The 21622-nt window shown below is 42.2% G+C and overlaps 1 long non-coding RNA gene across 4 annotated transcripts in view; it reads right to left on the bottom strand.

Annotated features, from left to right (window-relative positions):
* LOC106030882 (uncharacterized) overlaps positions 1-21622 on the bottom strand; it is a 31425-nt gene continuing 9803 nt past the window's right edge. Inside the window, exons 2-5 of one of the 4 annotated variants that reach the window (XR_010832366.1) lie at positions 19245-19335; positions 18021-18106; positions 14110-14697; positions 1-304 (exon numbers count right to left, since the gene is read on the bottom strand). This is a non-coding gene — a long non-coding RNA (uncharacterized lncRNA). Of the gene's footprint in view, positions 305-12094; positions 14698-18020; positions 18107-19185; positions 19336-21622 lie in introns of those variants that run through there. The other 3 variants (XR_010832365.1, XR_010832363.1, XR_001204003.3) reach the window with 3 other exon arrangements.

The following is a 21622-nucleotide window of genomic DNA, read 5'->3' as shown; positions in this document are numbered from 1 at the left end:
AATAATTCTCTGTAATGTAAGGATATAAACATCTTGATTTTCAAAATCAGTTTTCTATAAGTACATTCACTTAAAATCAAAACAACAAAAAGACATACGTTACACAAAAATGTGTAACTACATACATTACACGTTACATACGTTACACAAAAATGTGTAAACTTTTTTCCATGAATAAACTGAAGGAACACTGTGCCTTATAGGTGTCAGATGGTAGGAAAGATACACAAATCATGCAATACAAAAAGTTAAATCACCACATGCTGTCAGTTTTCACAAAAGCCTGATTCAGTGATCTCCATGACTGAAATGAGAAAAAAGAAACATAAGTAAAATGCAGAAAAATCTTCTGTGAAACAAACATCTTAGATCATTCTGTGAAATAATGTTCTTCCTTGGAAAACAACTATGCAGGGATTCATTTTTTAAATTAATTATAAAACCAGGAGGCTAACAAAAAGATAATATTCTGTATTCCACTGGGGATTATTGCTGCCACAAGTGGGTTATAACCATGTCATGCAAAAAATGGCCTCTGTACGAAACTACAATGTATTTCTTATCCCTAAGCAAATTTCTCAGTAGTAACTCTTCCACAGTATTAGTTAGTTGGTTGCAAGTTATGCTCCTGGAATCTGGCAATCACGTCTGCTAAGTAAAATGAAATTGGAGACAATCAGAATGAATAACTAACTTACCAATTAGTCATTTGGATTTGAAATATGCATAACCCATTATTGAGTGCTGACTATTGATAATAAAATGAAACTAAGATATTAAGTACCTTCAGCACACACTTGTTTGGTCACTTATTTTGCTTCCTAGCATTCTTCCTCATCAATGAGTTTGAGCAAACATTAAAGCACTTTGATACTGAGTGAACCAACATTATAAACTGGTGCTATCAGACAAGAAACATTTACTAAGATAATGTTTCTTTAATCAGGGTGGTGATAAAACTACTGCTAACTCTGTCAGAAAGTTCTGCTTACACAGGGAGCTTGGTTCAATTGTCTTGAGCCTCACACAGTCATTCACAGTATCATAACAACAGATGGGTGCTATATAATTCTGGTAAGTTTTTAGTACTATCAGTAGTTCTGTGGTATGACCTCCACACTCCCCTAAAGAACAGGTCTGCATCATGTTGGACACTAACGTTATATGGAATAAAATGCTGCTGGCTGAAAATTTAGAGATTAAAGGAGAGTTGTATCTTTGTAGTTTATACTTGGCTGAGCATTGCAGACCATGTTCCTTACACTCGAAGGGCCCTCTGTGCTGAGCCTCAGTTCCTCCTTCACCAACAGAAATGGAGGAAGGAAACCAGAGGAATGCAGAGGAAAGGAAGGACCATAATGCCCTGCCAGTGCTCATCTGTCATTTACTGTCAAAGCAGCTCTCTGTTGTGGTTTAACCCGGCTGGCAGCTAAACACCACACAGCCGTTCGCTCACCCTCCCCCCTCCCTCTCTGGGATGGGGGGAGAGAAACGGGAAAGTGAAGCCTGTGAGTTGAGATAAAGACAGTTTATTAAGACAGGAAAATAATAATAACAATAATAATAATAATAGTGATAATGGTAATAGTATTAACAATAATAATGTGTAAGAAAACAAGTGATGCACAATGCAATTGCTCACCACCCGCTGACCGATGCCCAGCCTATTCCCGAGCAGCCGGCCCCCCCACCCCGGCCAGCCACCCCTATATATTGTTTAGCATGACGTCAGATGGTATGGAATACCCCTTTGGCCAGTTTGGGTCAGCTGTCCTGGGTCTGTCCCCTCCCAGCTCCTGCTGCACCCCCAGCCTGCTCGCTGGCAGGACAGAGCAAGAAGCCGAAAAGTCCTTGGCCTGGTGTAAACACTGCTCTGCAACAATTAAAACATCAGCATGTTATCAGCGCTCTTCTCATCCTAATCCAAAACATAGCACCCTACCAGCTACTATGAGCTACTTAACTCTGTCCTAACTGGAACCAGGACAGATATCCACCCCTTATTCCATACCATTTATGTCATGCTCAGGTTACACTCTGTCCAATACATTCTAATTAATCACCATTTTCATCTATGATATATAGCAATCATGGTAGTGATGACATACATTATTATATAATAATTAACATACTACAATTCAACTCATGGGCTATTCTCACCCAGTATCAAATCCCCTTGAGGTACACACCGGACCTCCCCATTCTTTTGCATTACCCACCAAGTGCATCCAGGTCCCTGAGCAAAAGCAATTCCACGAATGGGTTTGCCTTTTCCTGAGGCAGGAGTAGCCCAGACTGTTTTACCCAGCATGTTTCTTACGTGCACTACAGGAACTTTATCCCCTTCTACAGTGCGTAACAGGTTTGATTGGGCAGGTCCAGCTCGGTTGGCAGATCCCCTGGTATTGACTAACCAGGTGGCCTTTGCCAAATGTGTATCCCAATTTTTGAATGTCCCAGCACCCATTGCTTTCAGTGTAGTCTTCAACAGTCCATTGTATCGTTCAACTTTTCCAGAGGCTGGTGCATGATAGGGGATGTGATACACCCACTCAATACCATGTTCTTTGGCCCAAGTGTCTATAAGGTTGTTTCGGAAATGAGTCCCGTTGTCTGACTCAATTCTCTCTGGGGTGCCATGTCGCCATAAGACTTGCTTTTCAAGGCCCAGGATAGTGTTCCGGGCGGTGGCATGGGGCACAGGATATGTTTCCAGCCATCCGGTGGTTGCTTCCACCATTGTAAGTACGTGGCGCTTGCCGTTGCGGGTTTGAGGGAGTGTGATGTAATCAATCTGCCAGGCCTCTCCATATTTATATTTCAGCCATCGTCCTCCATACCAAAGAGGTTTTGACCGTTTGGCTTGCTTGATTGCAGCACATGTTTCACAGTCATGAATAACCTGTGCTATAGTGTCCATGGTCAGGTCCACCCCTCGATCACGAGCCCATCTGTAGGTTGCATCTCTACCTTGATGGCCTGAGGTGTCATGGGCCCATCGGGCTATAAATAATTCACCTTTATGTTGCCAGTCCAGGTCCACCTGAGCCACTTCAATCTTAGCAGCCTGATCCACCTGCTGGTTGTTTTGGTGTTCTTCAGTAGCCCGATTCTTGGGCACATGAGCATCTACATGGCGTACCTTTACAACCAGGTTCTCTACCCGGGCAGCAATATCTTGCCACAATGCCGCAGCCCAGATGGGCTTGCCCCTGCGCTGCCAGTTGTTCTGCTTCCATTGCTGTAACCACCCCCACAGGGCATTTGCTACCATCCATGAATCAGTATAGAGATAGAGAACTGGCCACTTTTCTCGTTCAGCAATATCTAAAGCCAGCTGAATGGCTTTTACTTCTGCAAACTGACTCGATTCACCTTCTCCCTCAGCAGCTTCTGCAACTCGTCGTGTAGGACTCCATACAGCAGCTTTCCATCTCCGATGCTTTCCCACAATACGACAGGACCCGTCAGTGAACAAGGCATATTTCTTCTCATTTTCCGGTAGCTTGTTGTACAGGGGGGCTTCTTCAGCACGAACCACCTCCTCCTCTGGTGACATCCCAAAGTATTTGCCTTCTGGCCAGTCCATAATCACCTCCAAGATTCCTGGGCGACTGGGGTTTCCTATTCGAGCCCGCTGAGTAATCAGTGCAACCCACTTGCTCCATGTAGCATCAGTTGCATGATGCGTAGAGGGGACCCTTCCTTTGAACATCCAGCCTAGTACCGGCAGTCGGGGTGCCAGGAGGAGCTGCGCTTCAGTACCGACCACTTCCGAAGCAGATCGAACTCCTTCATATGCTGCCAATATCTCCTTTTCAGTTGGAGTATAGCGGGCTTCAGATCCTCTGTATCCCCGACTCCAAAACCCCAGGGGTCGACCTCGAGTTTCCCCAGGTTCTTTCTGCCAGAGGCTCCAGGTGGGACCATTCTCTCCGGCTGCGGTGTAGAGCACATTCTTTACATCTGGTCCTGTTCGGACTGGCCCGAGGGCTACTGCATGAACTATTTCCTGCTTAATTTGTTCAAAGGCTTGTCGTTGCTCAGGGCCCCATTCAAAAGCATTCTTCTTACGGGTTACTTGGTAGAGCGGGTTTACAATCAGACTGTAATTTGGAATATGCATTCTCCAAAACCCCACGACACCTAGGAAAGTTTGTGTTTCTTTTTTGCTAGTTGGTGGAGACATAGCTGTTATTTTGTTGATCACATCCATTGGGATTTGACGGCGTCCATCTTGCCATTTTATTCCTAAAAACTGGATCTCTCGTGCAGGTCCTTTAACTTTATTCTGTTTTATGGCAAAACCGGCCTTCAGAAGGATTTGGACTATTTTCTTCCCTTTCTCGAAAACTTCTTCTGCAGTGTCACCCCACACAATGATGTCATCGATGTACTGCAGGTGTTCAGGAGCTTCCCCCTGCTCCAGCGCAGACTGGATCAGTCCATGGCAAATGGTAGGGCTGTGTTTCCACCCCTGGGGCAGCCGATTCCAAGTATATTGGACTCCCCTCCAAGTGAAAGCAAACTGTGGCCTGCACTGTGCTGCTAGAGGGATGGAGAAAAATGCATTAGCGATATCAATTGTGGCATACCACTTGGCTGCCTTTGATTCCAGTTCATACTGGAGTTCTAGCATGTCCGGCACTGCAGCACTCAGTGGTGGCGTGACTTCGTTCAGGCCACGATAGTCCACTGTTAGTCTCCACTCACCATTAGACTTTCGCACTGGCCATATGGGACTATTAAAAGGTGAATGAGTCTTGCTGATCACTCCTTGGCTCTCCAGTTGACGAATTAGCTTATGGATGGGACTCAGGGAGTCTCGGTTGGTGCGATATTGCCGCCGGTGCACAGTTGTGGTAGCGATCGGCACTTGCTGTTCTTCAACCCTCAGCAACCCCACAACAGAAGGGTCCTCTGAGAGACCAGGCAAGGTAGACAACTGTTTAATGTCCTCTGTCTCCAAAGCAGCTATGCCAAAAGCCCAGCGGAACCCTTTTGGGTCCTTGAAATATCCTCTTCTAAGATAGTCTATGCCAAGGATGCACGGAGCATCTGGGCCAGTCACAATACGGTGCTTTTGCCACTCATTACCGGTTAGACTCACTTCAGCCTCCAATACAGTTAACTGCTGGGATCCCCCCGTCACACCATAAATACAGATGGGCTCTGGCCCTTTATAGCTTGATGGCATTAGAGTACATTGTGCACCGGTGTCTACCAAAGCCTTATACTTCTGTGCGTCTGACGTGCCAGGCCATCGAATCCACACAGTCCAATAAACTCGATTGTCCCTTTCCTCCCCCTGGCTGGAGGCAGGGCCCCTCTAGTCCTGGTCAGAATCTTCATTTCTGTGTTTAAAGGACTGCCTGCTGGAAGTTGGAGCAGCAAACCTTTCAGAGAACTCCTTTTTCCCAATTGTTTTCCTTTGCAATTCACGTACCCGTGCCTCTAGGGTCGCAGTAGATTTTCCATCCCATTTTCTCATGTCCTCTCCATGGTCACGTAAGTAAAACCACAGGGTGGCGCGGTGTGTGTGCCCACCATATTGTCTTCCTTGCATAGATGAACGTTTACCCCTAATAGCTGAGACACTGGTTTGTACAGGTGGGGAGGAAAATAAACTCTCTTTAAGTTGGTGGATCTCTTCAGAAAGTTTCTCCAAGGTATTCTCTTTTAGCTGGTGAACACTAGTTCGTTCAGGTGAAGGGGAAGATAATCTTTCTTCAAGTTGGTGGATCTTTTCAGAAAGTTTCTCCAAAGCATTCTCTTTTAGCTGGTGGACACTGGTTCGTTCAGGTGAAGGGGAAGATAATCTTTCTTCAAGTTGGTGGATCTTTTCAGAAAGTTTCTCCAAAGCATTCTCTTTTAGCTGGTGGACACTGGTTCGTTCAGGTGAAGGGGAAGATAATCTTTCTTCAAGTTGGTGGATCTTTTCAGAAAGTTTCTCTAAAGCATTCTCTTTTAGCTGGTGGACACTGGTTCGTTCAGGTGGAGGGGAAGATAAATTCTCTTTAAGTTGGTGGACCTCTTCAGAGAGTTTCTCCACAGCTGAGACACAGGCCTTTAGGGAAGAGGAGAGATTTCCTTCGTACTGCCGGAGTATTTTAGTCACTTCATTCACTGTGGGATTCTCCTCCGTTTTCCAGGTTAGTATTGCCAATGAGTTGGCATATGATGATGGGGCACTCCGTACAAACTTCCGCCACATGGGTGGTGTACACTGGACTGCATCTGGATCTGTGGATGTTTGTGCGTCATCTAGGTCCTTATAAATTACTTCCCGTATGGCCAATTCCCTCAGGTACTGAATTCCCTTCTCCATGGTGGTCCATTTGCTTGGTAAACATACAAGTTCTTCCTTGAAGAGATACCTTTCCTTCACAGCTGACAGGAGACGCCTCCAGAGGCTGCGAGATTGTGCTCCATCTCCAATTGCTTTGTCAATGCATGCGTCCCTAGCAAGGGATCCCAGCCGCCTGGCTTCCTTGCCCTCCAATTCCACATAATTGGCTCCCGTGTCCCAGCACCGGAGCAGCCAGGTGACAAGCTGCTCGCCTATACAGCGACCAAAATCTTTTCGCACATCTCGTAGCTCACGCTGGTATAGAGTCCGGGTAGTTACTGTTGATTTTCCGACATCCTCATCCTCATCTTCAGTCTCCTGCACCTTTGATGGCTGGTATGGAGTCCGGGTAGTTACTGTTGATTTTTCGCCATCCTCATCCTCATCTTCAGTCTCCTGCACCTTTGATGGCCCAGCCTCGTCTTCACTTCGCCCAGACTTAGCAGAAGACTGTCTGCGTTTTAAACGACCTGAGCCTCTATACCATTTTTTCACCTTGTCTACAGGGGCAACTTGCACTGCTACAGCTCGTTTCTCTGACCCAGCCACAGGGTCTGCCACAGGGGTTGGAATACCCTCTGCGGGGTCAACTTGCACTGCTACAGCTCGTTTCTCTGACCCAGACACAGGGTCTGCCACAGGGCTTGGAATACACTCTGCGGGGTCAACTTGCACTGCTACAGCTCGTTTCTCTGACCCAGACACAGGGTCTGCCACAGGGGTTGGGATACCCTCTGCGGGGTCAACTTGCACTGCTACAGCTCGTTTCTCTGACCCAACCACAGGAGTGGGAGCAGCTGCACGAGCTGGGGCAGCTGCAGGAGCTGGGGCAGCTGCAGGAGCTGGAGCGGCTGCAGGGGCTGGAGCTGGAGCGGCTGCAGGAGCTGGAGCTGGAGCGGCTGCAGGAGCTGGAGCGGCTGCAGGAGCTGGAACTGGAACGGCTGCAGGAGCTGGAGCTGGAGTAGCTGCAGGAGCTGGAACTGGAGCGGCTGCAGGAGCTGGAGCGGCTGCAGGAGCTGGAGCTGGAGTAGCTGCAGGAGCTGGAACTGGAGCGGCTGCAGGAGCTGGAGCTGGAGCTGGAGCGGCTGCAGGAGCTGGAGCTGGAGTAGCTGCAGGAGCTGGAACTGGAGCGGCTGCAGGAGCTGGAGCGGCTGCAGGAGCTGGAGCTGGAGTAGCTGCAGGAGCTGGAACTGGAGCGGCTGCAGGAACTGGAGCTGGAGCGGCTGCAGGAGCTGGAGCTGGAGTAGCTGCAGGAGCTGGAACTGGAGCGGCTGCAGGAGCTGCAGCTGGAGTAGCTGCAGGAGCTGGAACTGGAGCGGCTGCAGGAGCTGGAGCTGGAGCTGGAGTAGCTGCAGGAGCTGCAGCTGGAGCGGCTGCAGGAGCTGGAGCTAGGTTGCTAATAACATCAATTGCAGCTCGATAGGCACAAGCCAGACCCCAGCACGCTACAGTGATTTGTGTCACTTTGGAACTGCCAGAGTCATGACACCTTTTTTTCAAGCATTCTGCCAGCTTTTTAGGATTTTGCAGTTGTTCAGGGGTGAATGTCCAAAACACTGGAGGTGACCACTGCTCTAGAAACCTGCCCATATCCTCCCACACTCCCTGCCACTCGCAACTATCCCGCCTCAAGATTGATCTCCGGATGAGATTCCTAAGTAGTTGTTTAACCCTCCACAAAATCTGAAGCGCATTCAGGAGACATAACAACAAGAGCAGGCTGGTCTGAGTATCCCAAGGATATTCAACATCTCGGAGAACCACCGTAACTAGCTCGGGGGATAAGAGGGTGGTGGTGAAGGAGAAAGGGAGAGTGAACAGGTAGGGAAACATGTCTTCCCCTGTCCCCTTCACAGATTGGCTCCCTAACGAAAACAGGCAATAGGTGTAATTGCTAATAGTTTCCGAGATATGGGTTCCAAAGTATAGAGTCGATGTCAGTGCTGAGTACAAATACCAGGTTAAAGTCGTGACCAGATATTTCATCATTTCATAAGCCATTGTTACACCGCACAGTACCATAACAATCTTAAACCAGGGCCCGGAAAGGATAAACAGTGCAACAGGGAGCACATACAGAAAGTAACGCACCATAAAACTCAATTTGGAATACAGGTACAGCAGACTGGAGATTAAGGCAATCAACATCGTGACTAGCAACTATTAAGCAGGTCCAATACTTATACCAATTTTAGTTTAACACACTCTGGTCAGATTTGTCGATATCTCAACCCTTCGGGCCCCACGTTGGGCGCCAAAAAGACTGTTGTGGTTTAACCCGGCTGGCAGCTAAACACCACACAGCCGTTCGCTCACCCTCCCCCCTCCCTCTCTGGGATGGGGGGAGAGAAACGGGAAAGTGAAGCCTGTGAGTTGAGATAAAGACAGTTTATTAAGACAGGAAAATAATAATAACAATAATAATAATAATAGTGATAATGGTAATAGTATTAACAATAATAATGTGTAAGAAAACAAGTGATGCACAATGCAATTGCTCACCACCCGCTGACCGATGCCCAGCCTATTCCCGAGCAGCCGGCCCCCCCACCCCGGCCAGCCACCCCTATATATTGTTTAGCATGACGTCAGATGGTATGGAATACCCCTTTGGCCAGTTTGGGTCAGCTGTCCTGGGTCTGTCCCCTCCCAGCTCCTGCTGCACCCCCAGCCTGCTCGCTGGCAGGACAGAGCAAGAAGCCGAAAAGTCCTTGGCCTGGTGTAAACACTGCTCTGCAACAATTAAAACATCAGCATGTTATCAGCGCTCTTCTCATCCTAATCCAAAACATAGCACCCTACCAGCTACTATGAGCTACTTAACTCTGTCCTAACTGGAACCAGGACAGTGTTGAAAGCTGAATTTCCACAGTCTGACATGGGGCTCATGTACAGTACACTCTCAGTTGAATGGATTATCAGAACTTGAGTTCATTGATTCCCATTCCATATTTGCTCTCAACTCCAAGAAGAGAGCTGCATGCCAAAGGTCAGGTTGACTAAATGAATGGCCAGTACTAAAGATATGATTCTTTTATATCAGTGAATATGGACTTTATATATTTTGGAAGTTGTACTCACTCACATACACAAGTATCCATGAAAAGGAAAGACAGGATGTTTTTCAGCCTAGCATTTTTTAAAAAGTCAAAACCCAAAGCCCATTTTAAGGGGAAAAAAAAAAAAGTTGATAACATTTTTTTATGGTTTATATCAAAGTGTACAAGTTTTCCTATAGTGAAGTGGTTTGTTAGTTTTGGCTGCACTTTTAAACCATTAAGAAGGAAGTTATTAATCTTTTAGCAATGATTTAGTAATAAGCAGTTAGTTTAAAATTTTAACTTCACACAGCAAAGTACTGAGACAGGCATAGAAACAAATTTCTTGCAACTGGAAGAACATCATGGAAGTAATGCATATTGCTTACAGCTACTATAGCAATTGTTAACGCAGGGACCTTTGTTTACAACCCCTGTAATTTCTGAAAACAAAACAAAAACGGGAATCTGATTCTAAATAAAGGCAGAAAGCAACAATTTAGAATTTTAAATAAGCCTAATTAGGGTCATTGAAAACAATTTAGAACAGGTGCCTACATACACAGTGGTGAAATAATTCTGGGTATATGGGAGGAGCAAATTCATTAAATGGAATAATATCTTACCAGTACTGTATGAATATATGGGAAGACATGATATGTGTTTTACCAAATACGTACATGAGAACTCTACATGCCACCTTTAAAAACAACTAAAACATCTTTTGTTTTGAAAATGTTTTATATTTTGTATTGTTTGAATGCTCACATTGAAACTTACAGTTACAAACAACTTCCTTCTGTAAAGCATCTAAAGTTTTTCCATAGGCAGAATTTGGATTGTGTCTCTAGAATAGGTGTACCATAAGAACATATTTGCAGTATAAATACTTTCATGACATTTATAGCCAAGGTTCTGAAATCACTTTCAATCAATTCAGAATGTTGCTGTGAGAAAGCATAGCAATTTTTTACATATACATACACAAAAGTAAGTTAAAAGAATTGTTCAGACTCCAAAATAAAGTACTCAAAAAGACTGAACATATTTTGAGACTTCAACAGCTACAATTAGAGGGAAAGTCTAGCTCAAAAAGACCAGACTTTCTTGAGAACTCTGGGGAATGTAGTTGCCAAAGTCAAAGGCTGAACACAGAAAATGTGGGCTTATTACTGAAAGGAAAAGGTGATTCAGTGACAGTGGGCAGATTAGATGTTCCCACTGCCTTTTTTGACCCAGTCTCTACTAACAAGGTCTTCCAGGTCTCTACAGGTGCAGTTCGAGGAAGAAAGGAAATATGAACAGTGGATGTAAAAAAAGTCAGGGACTAATTGCAAGAACTCAACCCAACCCAGTTCATGAGACCAGAGTGGCTGCATTTAAGGGTGCTGAGGTAGCTGGCCAATGTCATAGTGAGACTACTCTATTAACTTTGAATGTTCATGGAGATCAGGAGAAGCCCTGATGCTTAGAGGAAAGCAGACTTTCTACCCATCTTCAAAAAAAGACTGAAAGAAAAAAAATGGGGAACTACAGGCTGGTCAGCTTTGCTTCAGTCCCCAGAAAAAAAAAATCATGAAGTCTTCTTGGAAGTCATTCACAGACAGATGAAAGAAAAAAAGTGACTGGGAATAGTCAGAATAGATTTACCAAGGGTAAATCATACCTGACCAATATAATTGGCCTTTGATATCAAGATGAATGGATTTGTGGCTGTCAGGGCATTTTCCTTCTTCCTCTTCCCAAGAGGAATGAACAGCCCTCATAAGAGCTCCACCACAGCAGGGATGCCATGCAGAGGCCATCTCTTCAGCCAGGACCAACTCCACCTACCATGCTGAATTTCCTGAAATAGCAGGCAACTCATGTACAAATGTCTCAGCTGTCAGAAACAGAGCACAGATGAGCAGTAAAAGAAACCAGAAAGGAAAACGTGGAGACTAAACAGTGTATACAAATCAGTCATAGTGCCTGTTCCCAACTAGGAGGGTGGTAAAGCCACAATACTGGTACAGGGGTAGTGAAGGAAGCCTCTCAGTTTGAGTCAGCCGCTTACCACAGCAACATGTAGCACCTTCTGGGCTTTTAACCTGGATCCACAAGTAACAAAAGCCAAACTATTTCACTTTTTTTTTTTTTTTTTGAAAAACATCAAAAAATTACCTCTGCTTTTTACAAAATATAAATTCTTGCTCAAATCTAACCTCAGCTGACTGGAGCACCACAGGGAGACAGAGACTGCCAGCTTGCGATCCAGCCATGTCGCCTTGGGAGCGAAGGAGTAGGAGCCTGAAGGAGTTTGGAGCATTGAAAAGAAATGGCTCATTCACTCACTGGCCAGGAACTCACGTGTAGTAGCTACTCAGCAAGCACTCAGGCTTTCAGCAGGATGTATATTACTTACAGAACTGACATTAAATAAAATTAAGGCCACAAAATCAAACATTTAAGAGTTAGAAAACTCAACAGAGTTGCTGTGATTGCCCTGGAGCGAGTGCGCCCTGATGTAATCCTAGAAACATTCACACAAAGGAACTACCACTAAAAAAAAAAAAAAAAAAAAACACTTTTTTCAGTAGCTTATTGTCTTTGGTATCTGAGGTATTTGAGGAAGAAAAGTAAAGTTTTCTAGGTAGAAGTAGTATAAATTAGTGTTGATGAAGAATATAAATATATAAATGTATGTGTGTGCAGAAGGTTGCACTTAAAAAGTGTTCACTTGCATAGTAGAGAACCACTGAAAAACACTCAATTTGTTGAACTGTTTGGAATTTTTAAGATCATTTTAAATATAAAATTAACAAAACCCACAATTATATCCACTTTGTGTTGACCTATAACATAGGTACAGAACACATACACAGCAGTCTAACATCTGCTATACAATTTTTAAACTCTATTGTGTTCTTCCTTGTTAACAGGAAGAAGTTGTAGAAGAATATCTGTTGAAAACTACTTGTTTAAGCTTAACAAAAGCACTTCCTTTTTAGAATATCCATTAACGCAATATATTTTGAAAAGGCACAATTTCTATTTGATGTTAAAGAGTCACTTTAATAGCTTTTAATTTGCTTCCCCCCAGTAATTTTATATGCAGTATTTTATTTCATAGTCAATATTCAGAAAACAGCTCTTCAGTCGAGAAAGAGAGGTAGAGAGAGAGATTTCTGTCTGAAAGGTTGAACTGTGGAAAGACACTATACAAAATCCCTATCAACTACAATCTGCATTGTGGTACATCTGTACAAACGTATATGCCTATATTTGACCCTCTTACTTAGACTTCTCAGTGAAAAATGTTCTTAAGGTGTGATTAATTTCATCCTTAAACAAGTATCTAAAAATCAATCAAATTAGCCAGCCCTAGCATTAAGTGCCTTCCTCTATCCTTCTCTGTTTACTATAAAAAGACTCCAAATACTAGCTTAAGAGTGAATATTTCCCACAAAATCTATTCCTAAGCTAGTCCAGACTTAGGATTTTTATGATGTTAGTTGTACCAAAACTTTTTAGGTTTAGAAATAAAAATTAATTGATGTCCAACATTTGAAAATGATACTGACAATTTTGACCATCTTTCTTGGTCCTCCTGAACATTCCCTGGGTACTGTTGGAGAGACATGTCCAGGTCTCCAGATCTCCTTCAGCTAACAGGTACAACCATCTTCTGCTAAATGGCAGGTAGAAAGCTAGTGCTACCTCTCTACTTGCCTTAGCGAACTTCCCTATCAGTATCTTTTAAAAATTGCTAGAATGATCCACTTGGTCTTGCTCCCACATGGCTTACAAGCCAAAGGCAGAAATAAGGCACATTCAACACAGAGGAGACTTGACACCTCACTCTTTCAAGAAGTGACAACGTCCACGTCCACTTACCCACTCTTAACATTGCCCACCCAAGAGCATATGATGGTCAGCCCAGCACTTGAAGAGCACAACAAATTTATTTTGCCATTTCTGAGCCAGCTCAAATGTACAGAAGCAACAACCCAGAGTCTCAAGATACCTCTCAGGGTTTCTTTTTTAAATAGTTGAGCTCCATTAGCATTGCTAAACTTTGGTCTGCTTTACATAATTAATGCACTTTCCCAAGAGTAAAATTCAAAGTCCAGTAACACAATAAACTTACAGTGTGCTTACAGAAATTCCATTTGGATGCTATCAAAGCACTTCACACTGAGAGAATATTGTTCTTATTTGGCAGCGGAAAAAATCAAAATAGAGAAAAACTAAGCCATTCTCAAAGTGGCACAGCAAGTAAGGGCTATCATAGACCTCATATCTACTGAATTGAGTCTCTTAGTGAAATGTTAAATACATACTTAGATTCTCATTCCAGTGCTGAAAAAACATCAGCCCTAGCTCATCAGTACTGGACTTGATTTTGCTGTCATCTGTAAAATGTTGGGTAGAAACCATACATTCCTGTAGTTAGTTCCCCGTGAATCAGTTCAGGATAGCCTCAGTTAGACTCTAGGAGTGGAAACATAGTTACTCACAAAGCCAAGGCTGCTCCTCCTGCTCCTACTTCATTAAGTAGGCCAAGGTACTAGCAAAACAGGTGTAAGCATCCTGTGATTAACAGCCCTAAGAGTTTTTATTACTCATTTTACTGGATAGAAGAAAAAAAAAAAATCAAGAAAATTGATTCCACAGGTGGGACAATTTTAAAAAGTGCTTGGAACTCTTGCATGCAACTTAAGAACTATTAAAAACCCTTACCTGCAGCAGCTTAAATGAGTCCATCAGTGGTGTGATATGACTGACTAAACAGAGCCTTAATATGTCTCTGCCTGTACTTTCTCCAACAGTGGAAGGTACAGAGATTCCCTTCTGTCTCTTCACAGGCAACCAAGTTCTTAATAGGTTTTCTCCTTGTAGAATATAACTTTTATTTTTCATTTTTATTTTCCAATCATATAGTCAGCTTCCAAACACACAAAGTGACAAGGTAAACTGAGATGGACATTAAAAACATGATCAAATGGCTGTTTTCTGGCAGGCAGAGCCCTTCTTCCAAGTGTGATTTTATATGTCCTTGATTTGCAGTGAACACTGTCCAGTCCTCTGTGATTTTCAGGAAGTCCTTTTCCAACACCTGTGAGGTCTGGATATCACATCATGTCTCTGAATGATCCTCAGGCTTCCTCTCTCTTTCTGGTACTGCCTTGGTCTGCCACACACAGCCATGTCTGGAAGCTGGTGCCTTTTGAGCAAGCTCAGCAGCTCCATGGGGCAGAAGCTATCAAAGGAAAAATCACCTCCTGCAGTGATTACATCTCACAGTCTTCTTAAAGTAACACAGAACCACTGCGAATAAGGGTAGAAACAAACAAATGAAGCATTAGCCACAAGACATTTCCCCACATACATTCTCTGTCATGCATGGATATGAACACTCAATGTCTAGACACTGGATACTACCACATGATGAAGATCTCCCTTTCAGGCTCTGTGGGAATGGGACAGTACTTGGCATTTGGACACCAGAACAATACAGGACCAGACCCAAAGCCTAGAATCTCTCTGTATTTATGTTTATTAAGGCAGCAGTGTGTCAAAAGCAGCTAGCGCTGTCTCCCTGCATTCCAAACATCTCATGGAAGAGGAAAAAAAAAAAATCTCTGTTTCTGTATTCAGTTCCTAATGTATAATGTGCCCTATGTTTCTTACTACCTGGGTTCACCACTCATTTTCTTCCTAAAGATAGGGACAAATAACCTAAAAAATAGCACAACAAAAATCAATTTTAATTGGGCTGTTATTCTTTGGTTTTATATAAAACTCTAGATTTTTAATATTAAAAAGAAAAAAAACAGCAACAACAAAAACAACAAAAAAACTACCAAACAGATCATGCTGATTTTGCAACATTTTATATTGAGACTCCACAATGAGTTTATCATTTTCATACTTCATGCAAGTTCACTCCTAGGATCAGGATGGAAAAGATTACAAAAATCACAAAAATTCACAGGATGCAGATCATTGCAGGGAGGAAGGGGAAGACAGAAGAGTGGTATTAGCCAGGGTGCTCAGTAGGAAAGTGTAGTGCAAGGCTGTGTCAAATTAAATTATTATTTTGAGTTTTTCCTCAGAAGCATCTTGTTACAGTTGTGGGAAGAGAATATTCCCTTGGGAACAGTGAAGAACTCTTCTTCCATTGCATTACCAGAGTTGTTTTGGGTTAAATATCAGGCAAAAAGCTCTAGTAAAAGATAAACGGAAAAATCTACTCAGGAATAACAGTGAAGATAACCAGGTGAGAAATAGAGATACCATGATCAGGGGCAGGAAGTCCAGAATGAGGCACCTAGATTCATAGTAAAACATCTGAGTAAGTACCAGGATTTTCAGATGTGCTGAACATCTGTGCCTCTCTGCTTTTTATGGACTTAACAGGATTGCAGATTCCCTCTCCTATGAGCTGATCACTCTAGTTAGTGTAAGATGGTTATATGTTTGCTCTGCTGTCTGCACCTGCTGGAGACAAGCCGGCCACAGTCCCGGAGAAGGGCAGCAATGTTAATGTAATCCTGGGGACCAGCTAATGAGTATTCTGACCTACACAGCAACACACAAGCTTAACTAAATATCCCCTAAACCATCTTGTGCCTGGAGAACTCAAACTGTGAGTAAAATGGATGCATGCCTACCTGCATGCATCCAGGTAAATCCACCCCCAAGTACATTCTCCTTATGGAGACCTCTTTCTTGGCATCTTCTCCAGCAGTGGGGTTTTGCAGTGCACACACACGAGTCCCCAGGCATGTGGATCCAATCCTCCTTAGCCTACCAGCTATTCTGTTTGAGACAACCAGTAAACCTCTGGTTTCTAGTCAGATCTTGGGGACAGATAAAGAGCACAAGCATTCCTGCAGAATTTCTTAACCATACATGGTTCCCGCCCAAAAGTGACAAGAGACCTGCAGATTCAAGAAAGTTGGCAAAGTCCTGAAAATGTTCTTTGCCAGCCATAGCACCTGCCATGAACACCAGGTCTGTTTAGCATGCCACCTTTTTGTCCTCCAAGTTCTTTTCACCCTTGATGCATTTAAAAAGACTGGTGCTCCCTAGAGTAACAGGAAAACTTGTAAGCAGTCACTACCTGCAAGAAACACTTAATCATATCCAGTGCCAGGCTGGATCACTGTGCAAAAGCTTCTGAAAGTGCAGGTGACTGCACTCCCTCCAGGAGTTCAGGGGATACACTTTTCAATCTTCATTCAGAGAGACAGTGTGAGCTGTGCCTTGGGGCTACCAGGGAAACCATCCACCACAGTCAAAGTTTAATCAGATTTTGAGAGCTCTTACTCTAATGGGGCCTTTTATTTCCCTTTCCTTCCCTTTTGAAGGAAGCAATAAATCAGCAGGAGTTTGCTGCGTCTATACCAGGGGATCATCACAAGGAATTGAAAAGCCACACATGGCTTTTCCACCACACATGGAATTACTGCTCTGAACCTGTGAGTTTTGCTTAGCAGGAGATATGCAAGGGTCTGAACTTAAACAAGTATTCTAAAATTCAGCATTGCTCAACACCAGCAACAGGTCTATAGATGAATATTTTTACTAACCACAAAATTTCATTCCTGGTAGCAAAAGTATGTAATACCGTCTCTAAAGCGTGACAATTTTACATTATGTAAAATTCCAGTATTTACAGGGTTTCTATGTAGCATGGGGTTGTATAAACGATTCCTTGTTTTGCTAAGGATATTATTACACTGTGTACACAGCACAGTAGGGCTGAAGCTAGTTCAAAACTACTGTGTATGAGTTGTGGTTGTTTTTTTTTTTTTTTTCCTTCCCAAATTAAACTATATAAATTGTACTTTTGTTTGTTGAAAAAATGCTTGCGAATGATTATCTATCATTCTTAGAAGGACAATTAGCCACCTATTTTTTTCCATGAGAAAAAGATTTGTTGTCTATTGTTTCTTTGCTTGTTTTGGAATTTGTTCTCTTGAAGTCATCTAAGGCATAATATTTGTTCAGGTTAGTCGTGGAGTGAGGGAGTTCAAACTTCTAACCAAAATAAAAAGCAAAGGGATTGTCTAGCTTGCAGCCTGAAATGAGCATAGTATTTTCTTTTTGATTTTTTCCAGAGGGCTTTTCGTGAAGGAGAGGGAGTGAGAGGCAGATTTTTTAAAAAATGTATTTATTTTTAAGAGTAGAGATTTTTTCTTTTTCCAAGTTACAGCATTATTTTGTTCAACATATTAAATTTGGAGTTTCAAGGCCAAATCCCAGAGGAAAAGCAGATTGGAAAGCTATTTTTGTGGAGCACTTTCATTTTGTAAACTTTCTTCGTAGCAAAGAAGGAAGACCTTAACACCTCTTCCATAGTGTCAAGCTGTGACAAAGAAAGTATGCATTTTTTGCAACAAAACATCTAGCATGCAGTGGTTCTAAAAAGTGTATTGAATGTAGTACTTTCTATTTTATGTGATGGTAAACAAGGCCAGTTGCACTGATCTTATATAGGTATTCAGTGGACGTTACTGAGTACCATGTCTGTACATTTTAGGTGTTACTGCAAGAGTCTGCTACAGGTCAGCAATGTGGCTGCTGTAACTGAAGCACTGGATGATGGAAGGAGGGTTTAGGGACTTGTTTTTTCTCATACCAACCTGTGTCTTGGATGTACTGGCCTCCAGGATCGTGTGCTACATCCTGCATACTGATGTTGATCCTTACAGTATGCTACATACCACTCCTGGAGAATTAAAATTAAAGAGTAATTCATTCCCCCTAGTGAGCTCAGAAGGGGGAATGAAAGGTGAGAAAGAGGACTTCTGACAGGAAATGGCTTTCAGGAATTATTGGGCACTCTCCTAAAATATTTTATTAAAAATATATTCTTCCAGTTACTGTGGGATAGCTGCACAAGGCAACACTGTAAGCAATTTTCTTTTAATTTTTCCTTCTAAAAAGAAGCAAGTTATAGAAGGGGAGGCAATATATCCTCAAACACCTTACTTCCCCTTAAATCTTCATACCATTGCTGTTACAAAAACACCAGATATATTGTTTTAAGTCAAAGACTGGTGTGTTAGAATATTAAATAAAATTATGAACTTTTTGAACAGGACAAGTTTTTACATGACAGAGAGTTCTTCCTCAAACACTGAATGAAAAATATTGTAGCATTCCAGACTCGTGGAATAGGAAACAAAGAATCAGCTCAAAATTGCCAGGAAATAATGAGGCAAGAAAGAGATTCTAGAGAGAAACTCCTGGCTTCTGAAAAATCATCTATTAAAAAAAAAAAAAAAAAAGAGATTATAAAACTTGGATCAGCTTTTCTGAAGGACTAAGGAACTGTAAAGTAGCTACCATAAGTCTGTAAAAGCTGATGTAGGGACCAATTGTGCTGAAGTAGAGGAAATCTGTCTGAAAGACAGGTCTTTAGTATTTCAGCTGCATGTAATCTCAAAAAATCCGATGGATTGGATGGATTTGGTACTCATATAAAGAAAGTCTGGTAAATAACACTGAAATAAACATCCTCAGTTTTTTTTCTTATTAAGCTGTGGTACAAGAAACACCTTAACTCTGTTAGCCTGTGAATCAAATCCACCACATCACCATTGCAGAGGAGTCAAGCCTCCCTTTGCAACAAATCAGAAGGGATTCAGTGTGAAAGCAAAGAGAAAAGAGGTGGTGTTCAACCTATATATAAATGTGTTTCCATAGCTAATCTAATTGCTGGAAAAGGTGTGGGCTCCCCCTTCCTCTCATCCCCTTCCCCGCTCCATTTCAGCATGCAATTTAAATGTGCAAATTTTATCTTACTTTCCATTCCAGTCAGATTAGGACAGTAGAAAATTCCATTCAATACAGCAAATACAGACCTCCAGCTTCTAATAGAGCAGACTGATTTAGGTTCACAGCTTTTGTTTAAGCAGGTCTTTGAAAGCATTCATAGTCAGTAAACCATCACCTCTGGGTAAAAAAAAAAAAAAAAAAATTGGAAACAGTTAGAGCAACCTTACATCCCATCAGATGGCTCTGTTTCAGATAAGGCATTTCACATCTATCTATGCCACATACAACATTCCCAACAAAATGTTTTGTTTCCCAACAAAAATGCATGCTGCAGATTCAAAGGAGACCAAGCAGTGATAGTCTCTGCACCCACAAATATGAGCACAAACACTTGCCAGGAAGGCAGCATGCCATCAGTCATGTCTCCAGAGAAGAGCAGAAGCTCACTTTACTCTGGGTTGCCTCAGCCTCTAGTCCCAAAGAACAGAGGGCACCAGCTGTATGCCTGTTGGTTCTCAGCCCTCATCTCTGCATCTCCCCCATGGAAGTCAGCAGCAATATCTCCTATGCCTCCCATCTCCTGTGGATGATCTTGTTTTCTGCATTAATGTTTTTACCAGGCATTCATCACCATTTTAATTTTCAGTGCTCTTGGGTGGGTTCAGTGTCCATTGCCATCTCTCTCCTTTCCATACAGAGTAATATGCTGGGAAATTTGATCCTTCCTTATTAGTCATGATGATGCTGAAATTGGAAGCTTTACACTAAAACCTCTTGTTTCACCACAAAACAGTTATGGCAGACAACCATAATAAAGCATATATTACTATTATGGTGTTTTCATGTACCCTTGCCCTTTCTGAGAGGATGTTAGAGTAGATAGCACATGTTTAAAGTTTTATGGAGTTTTTGTCCCTCTGCTGAGTTTGGAAAAAATAATCAATGTGATGAACCCCATCTCGTCTTGCACAGTCAGCCTAATGTAGCCTAATGATACATTCATATTTCAGCTTTGTTAAATCAGGCAATTTTACTAGATTGTTCTAGTTGTTCTCCTCTTGAGTAGAAGTTACCCATAGATTGAAGGCAAATGAATGAAGAGTTTTCTCCTTACCAGATCAACATCTCTAAATCCAAACATCTGCAGAAGTCTTTCCTCAGCCCCAGCCATCGTCCGCAGTTAACTCAGACACATTTCTACACTGTGTGTTTCTACAACTTTATGAAGAGGGAGCTATGACTCACTTTTAAAAGTTACCTATACATCCTCTCTACTTTCTTCTCTCTGTTTTCATTGAACGTTGAACAGTATATACTAATATTAAACACCAATGATTTCCTGCAACTTCCATCTCCCAAAACAGATAAGAAGGACCATTATAAAGCAGACAGATATCACTACCCACTACCACATATAGTTCTCCTTCCACAGGACCTTTGTGCTTTGTCCATTAGACAGCCACACGATGTTCACCTAAGTGGCTGTTCAACATTTCTTTTTCCTTTTTATCTGAAACACATTGAACAATACTCTTTACAAATGGATTTCCTTTAACCTGACGTGCAACCTCCCCCTACATATGGGCACCTCCAACATCATCTAAGCCCCTTTTAATTTTCTTTTTTTTTTTATGTTGCAACTACAATACTGTTGATGACCATAGCAGTAGAAGTCCGAGCCAAAGTCCATTACAGTCTATTGAGTTCTTCCATTGACTAGACTTTGGACTGTATGCTTCAGTTCTCTGTACTTGACAATTAAGAAGTTAATTAAATAATCCTAAACTCAAATAAAACCTGTATCCAGGCAACACGTGAATTGACATTAGTTAGTACATCCCACACATTACTTGTAAATGTGCTCTTTATTTGTCTACTACAGGGCAATTAGTTAGCATGTCTGAGAATACCAGATGATAGTTTAGTAATCTGAGACTGTGAGCATGAGAAAGGAAATTGGTGGCTAACCAAATAACCGTCATCATGTTTTTAATACACTATGATAAAGTTGTATTTAGGCCTCACAACAGAAATCGTCTTGAGTTTTACGACACATGTAAAGCCAGAAATTAAAACAAAGGACAAAAAGAATACAGCCTGAATAGTGCTTTTATTTTACTCTTAAAAGTGAGAGTTGGAGTTAATGCCACATCATGGTATATTCTACAGAATATGTCAACATGAAGAAGAAAATAATTTAACCTTATAGGACATCCATCTTTCTACCTCTCTAGGGTTTCTGATCCTCATCACTCTGGTATGTGACTTCAGCTGGAACAAAAAGCATTCCATGTTCTGAAGATCATAAAAGCCTTGATGTGCTACATACAATGAGTAATTCAGGTTCTTATTAAAAACAGTGTTTTGTTTTTTTTTTTTTTTAAAATGAAAAATAAAAGAATAAAGATTACAACAATTCCATACTTTCCTCTATCATTCCTCATAAGGAGACATCTCTCTATAC

Source organism: Anser cygnoides, chromosome 1, assembly GCF_040182565.1.
Source record: "Anser cygnoides isolate HZ-2024a breed goose chromosome 1, Taihu_goose_T2T_genome, whole genome shotgun sequence".
NCBI lineage: Eukaryota > Metazoa > Chordata > Aves > Anseriformes > Anatidae > Anser > Anser cygnoides.
Note: the sequence above shows the minus strand (reverse complement) of the source record. Positions and strands in the feature narration are given on the sequence as shown.